Consider the following 6,000-nt stretch of genomic DNA (forward strand, 5'->3'; position numbering starts at 1 on the left):
GGATAAGGCACTGCATCCGTTTTTGCTACTTACACCATGGTAAACCTGTGCCCAAGGGCATTAGGTCTCATTCCACTAGAGCTGCAGCTGCTTCAGCAGCCTTTCTCAGAGGAGTACCAACCAAAGACATTCAAGAGGCTGCTACTTGGAGTTCTGTTCACACCGTTACAAAGCATTACCATTTGCCTCTCTAAGTCCAGAGCAGGCTTTGCCACTGCAGTGCTGCAGGGCCTTATAGCTGCACCTAATGCTGTTTAGCTCCATCCTCCCAACCATAGCTTTGGGATTCTACCCAAATGTAATGACTGCAGCAGTGAAACACGAAGGACATAGTACAGTTGTGTGCACTTAACCGTAAATACAGATGTTCGAGACAGGGTTTCTCTAAGGACAAACCCAGCATTTATGCCTAAGGTAGTGTCCAGTGTGGCTCTTAACCAAACCTGCATTCCAGGTTACCCTCCCTCCATCCCCCTGCCATTCTGAAGTTTATCCTTCCTTCTCTATATCCTACAACCTATGTGGTGTATTTGCTTGTAGATAAAGGTAAAGTTTGTTTTGATGCATATGTGTATGTATGTATGTATGTATATATATATATATATATATATATATATATATATATATATGGGTTCATGTCAGACGGTCGACAAGAAATAACATCGACATTACCATGTTCGAGATGACGAACGAAAAGTCAGATGAACGACAGTTGAAATTACCGGCTTTCACTTCTTCGACAACTGAAAATGAAGAGTCCGACAACAGTGTGCTATGCAATGCACTATGGTTATGTTAGCACTTCGCCGTATAACGTAAACACAAAACAGTTCCTACAAACGGTAACTCACCAGGACATTAAGTAAGCATTACAAATTGAAAAGCAACCGTTTGTAAGTGTTATAATGTACTCAGTTTAAAGGTGGTGTGCGGGTCACACAAGGATGTCCTTCGTAATAATTTTCAGTTGTCGAAGAAGTGAAAGTCGGTAATTTCAACTGTCGTTCATCTGACTTGTCGTTCATTTCGTCTCAAACATGGTAATGTCGATGTTATGACTTGTCGACCATCTGACATGAACCCATATATATATATATATATATATATATATCGATATAGATGTATAATATTGCTACCTTTTTGGGGACACCTGACATCGGGGGCAAGAAAAACTAAAGAAAATGGCGTCAGCTACATGTTTTATACCCCTGACTGCCTGACATCATGGAAGAGGAGACAGCAACCGACGCAGGACCCAAGACTTTGAAATTCAGGCCGACTGAGGGCAACCTGCCAGCAGATTACCCAAATGTACTGACTGCAACAGTGAATACACTCGAACATCTACATTTATGGTAAGTGTACACAACTGTACTTTCCCCATCCACTCATCAAGGTTTTTCTTGAAGGATCAGCGAGGTACTCTGACATGTTTGGGAAGCCTATTTCAGAGACTGAGCAGCCTCTGGGAGACCAACCTGTCTCTCCAGCAGGTTTCATTGATGTTGCATATTAGATTTAGGCCTATCGAGTGGGTAATACACAAGGAGTTAGACTTACAGATATGGAGCATCTCTAGTAGGGCAGGGTCCAATATTGCCTTGTAGGCGAGACACAGATCATCTCTAAGCAATCTGTATGATACTGAGTAAAGTGATAGTGATTTGAGCCTGTCTGCATAAGACAGGTTTTGGAGGCCATGGATTCTCTTTGTGAGTCATCCCCAAATTTGGTCAGCCACAGACCCTTTGTCTTTGCCTGGACCTCGGAGAAGTAGATGCCAAACAGTAGGGGTCCCAGGACAGATCCCTGGGGAACACCACTAGTGACAGTTCTGCTGTTAGAGGTGGTGGCGCCTGTTTTGATCTTGTGTGTCCTATCTTTGAGCCATTTGGCCACACATCTGATGAAATAGGGATTAACACCAACTTGTGTTAGCTTTTTGATGATCCCGAAGTGGGGGATTGTGTCAAAGGCCTTGGCCAGGTCAAGGTAAGCTATATGTCCTGACTTTCCCTCATCCAGGGCCTTGGTGACAGTCTCAAAGAAGTCAACTAGGTTCAATAGGCAAGACTGCCCCTGACGAATCCGAATTGGGTGTGGTCAAGTTTTTGGAGATTGCCTATGTCCTTGTTTATGAGACCCATAATAATACACTCCATGGCTTTACAGATCAGACTTGTCAAGCTAATGGGGTGATAGTTTCCCGGGTCAGTCATGTCAGCACCTTTGTGCAAGGGGATGATAATGGCAGTAATCCACTCTGCTGGAATGAAGCCTGTAATTAGGATGTGGTTGAATAGGGTGCTCAGTGGCGAAGCTGGTTCTTGCTGGAGATGGTGCAGAATACAGCCTGGGATATTATCAGGTCCCATGGAAGCTGTGTTCTTTGCCTTGGATAGGGCCTGTAACACGTGATGTATGGAGATGTGAGGTGTGCGACAAGTATCAGGGATGTCGCCTGGGCCTTTGGGTGGTAATAAGGGGGTGAAGCTAGCAGGTTGGCTAAGTTGGCAGGATCAGTGTAAGTGGTACCTTTAAGTGCTAATTCAGAAGAAACTTGGGCTTTGCAATGGAGGTTCCTAACGTAACTGAAGAAGAACTAGTGTTTTCCCTTTGTTCTGGAAGCTAGTTTCAACTCATAATTGGCTTTGGAGTTTTTCACTAGTGATCTAATTTGCTTGTTGAGGCAGGAGAGGGAGATTTTCCGATCTGGAATGTGTTCCTTTTTACCCTTTGATAACAGTTTATTCCTTTTGTTGTAAAGCCTGTTGACAGAGGATGTCCATCAGACAGGTTTGTGTTTCCTTGAGCAGCAAGTTTTAGTTCTGTTGGGTATGGCTGAGTCCATGCAGCTGTACAGGTGCTTGTATACTGCACTGGAGTGCTGTTCAGCATAGTTGTCTGCATCCTCTGAGGGGGATGATGGTGTGAAGCTAGGAAGGTGTAGTCAGCTTTTGAGAAGTATTTTAGCCTGGTTACTACTGGGGAGGGGTTGGGTGGGATAGAAACTTTGAATTAGACAGACTGATCTGATCTCACTGGGGGGAGAACATACTATGGGAGTGGTTCAGCGGTCACCCATGTTGGTGAGAACCAAGTCCAGCATGTTATCTGCCCTTGTGGGGGATAAGACCAGTTGGCCTAGTGCGTTAGAGCTGATGAAGTCTAGAAATCGTTGAGTGAGTGCATTAGTGCAGGAATAGTTCACCCATTCTATGGTGAGGTAGTTGAAGTCATTAAGGATCAGAGTGTTAGGGGGTACCTTGATGGAGTCAAGTAGGTACAGGTAGGAGGAGTGGGTGTCCTGAGACATGGAGGGGTGTCTATAGCTGGTTGTCACTTGGATGGGTGTCTTGCCCAACTGCCAGTTGCACCTGGAGTAATTCCAGTGTGTCATGCTGGTAAACCAGTCTGGAGGTGTGCCTGTCTTTAATGAAGATAGAGACTCCACCACCCTTAGTCTTTCCAACCTCATTTTGGGGGCAGAAAGTGTGGAATGAGGTAATAATCTGGTAAGGCAGGGGTGCTGTCCACAGCCTTGAACCAAGTTTCCGTGACTGCACAGACATCAGCATCTTCCATTGTGAGGAGAGCCTCCAGTGAGTGCATTTTCAGGTTAAGGCTCCTAGCATTGAACAGAATGACCTTCAGTTTGCTTTTTGACAGATCCTTAGTGTTGGAAGATTTGTCTTTGGGACATAGCCTAAAAAAGGCACAATGAGAGAGGCAAGAGCCTTGGCCAAGACCCTGACCCCCAGGGGTGACAGGTGGAGGTCATCTCTGGCAAAGCATCCAGACCTGTCAGCCATGTCATCCCAGGCAAACGGGTACTGGATCCCCTTGGAAAGGCACCAGAAACTAAGCTAATTGTTGAAGTCAATCTTTTTTTGTTGGCATTACGGCATCATTCTTGGTGAAGGTAGGATGCTACTCAGGGCTGGGGTCACATATGCCTGGAGCACGTATTCTGAGAGCTCAATCATGTGTCTCTTCATATGGTCAGGGAGTAACATCTTAAGTCATTCACACCAACATGGACAATGACGGAGTCATACTTGTACCTGTTGTGGAGAGACTTAAGTGCATGCTTGATATGGTGGATTCTAACACCTGACTGTGACCTTCTCCTTGTTGAGCCTGGTTAAGGGGACATCAGTCTGTCTCACTATTGAGTCACCAATGACTAGTATGTTTGGTTTATTGTTATGCCTTATGGGCTGCATTGGTTTATTGTTATGCCTAATGGGCTATGTTTGTGAGACACTGGTGTGTTGACTACTGTGTGCAGTGTGGTTGGCATTGTGTATGGAATATTTGAGTGTTTTGGGGTGGTCTCTTGTTGTTTAGGTAAGTTTTTGTTGAGGACTCCTGCATAGGTGGATATGTGACACTGTGATGTGGGTGCTGTGGTGTTTGTGCTTGCAATCTCCTATTTGTCAGGAGTACTGAATGTGGTTTGAGAGAGCATGGATTCTTGCTTACTGATGTAGATGCATCTCTCACAAGTAGAATTATTATGTGCTAGGAGAAGGGGACTGTCAGTGAACATGAGGCAGTTGCTGCACTGTCCCAGTATACCAGTGTCGACCAGACTGGCAGGGGAAACTGATGGGAATTGTCCAGGCATAGTGCTTTGAATACTTGGTGGACTTGGGGAGAGCAGGGTTTGTCCACAAAAACCCAAAATGTAAAATAACTGGCCTGAAGCACAAGTGCTAAAGCCAAAACTAATATGTTTACAATAGCATGTAAATTTAATTAAGCTACTAACAAGCAGTAATAAGTGCAGAATAAGAGCATGTGAGCACTTAAGAGCACACAGAACAGCAAACTAAGGCAATAAAGAAGGTAGAAGACAGTTATAGTAAGAGCAGCTGAATAAAGTATAAATATATTTTTTTTATTTAGTGGAGAGGGATGGAATAGATCAAGTCAAGATTAAGAGACTACAGAGGTTGTCCTTCCCAAATGCTCTCTCTGCTGATGATGCCATAAGAAGGCAGAAACATGCATGTCCCCACAGCTAGTGCGGATGTTCTTCGTCTCCCATTGCTGCAGTCCTTACATATGGGTATTCCGCTGTCCACAATCGGCCCGAATACCAAAGGGCTAGAACCGGCATCGGTCATCGGCGCCCGAGACTGACGTCAGTACGTGCCAGTACAAATGCGCATGACTGACGCCATAACCTCAGTCTTTCTTGCCGCGTGGTCCTTAGCAGAAGCAGCATTTGCAAGTGCCGTTCGGCATTCTGGAATTGTCGGTTTTCGAGTTTCAGACCGGAAACCAAGTTGGGCTAAGTACCCCGTTGGGGACACTTTTGTCTTTTTCTTGCCTCAGTATTGACGGATGTCAGAAAAAGTTAATAACTGTATTTCTTGTGGGAAACAGATTCCTCATAGGGATTACCATTCACTCTGCATTCCTTGTTTGGGGCCTGAGCACGACGTTGTTGGGTGTCGCTTTTGTGCTACTTTTAACAAGCGTACTATTAAATGTCGGTTGGACTGTGCTAGGCTGGTGTTTGGTAAACGTAATTACAACATGCCGTCGGATTCTCCGACGCCTGGTTCTTCTAAGAAACGCAAAGAGAAGTCTTTGCGGTCCAAACAGGATGAGTCGTCCACTCCGGACGCCGGTTCTGTAGAACCACTGACTACTTCAGCGGCTCCTTCTGAAAGTTTACCTGAGTCTCAAGGGGAGCCTTTGTTACTACAGGAAGTGGCTTCTCCTGTGTTAGGCCAGGCTGAGGGTGCTTCTCTGATGTCAGTGGTTCCCTCCCCTCATAGGGTAGTTAGGCCTCCTCCTTCTCAAAGCAAAGCCCTTTCTAAGTCTAAGTCTGCCCCTGCTGGTGCTAGTCCCCAGGGTCCAGCTCCTAGGAAGCACATGTTAAAGATGGCTGAAGATTTGATTACTTTAATTAGGGGTTCTTTGCCCCCCCCTGCGAAGAGGCCCAGGGTAGAGACAGAGTTGGAGGGTTTGGTTCAGTCTTCCAAT

Source organism: Protopterus annectens, chromosome 2.part1 (genome assembly GCF_019279795.1).
Source record: "Protopterus annectens isolate FY-2018-M chromosome 2.part1, PAN1.0, whole genome shotgun sequence".
Classification (NCBI taxonomy): Eukaryota; Metazoa; Chordata; order Ceratodontiformes; family Protopteridae; genus Protopterus; species Protopterus annectens.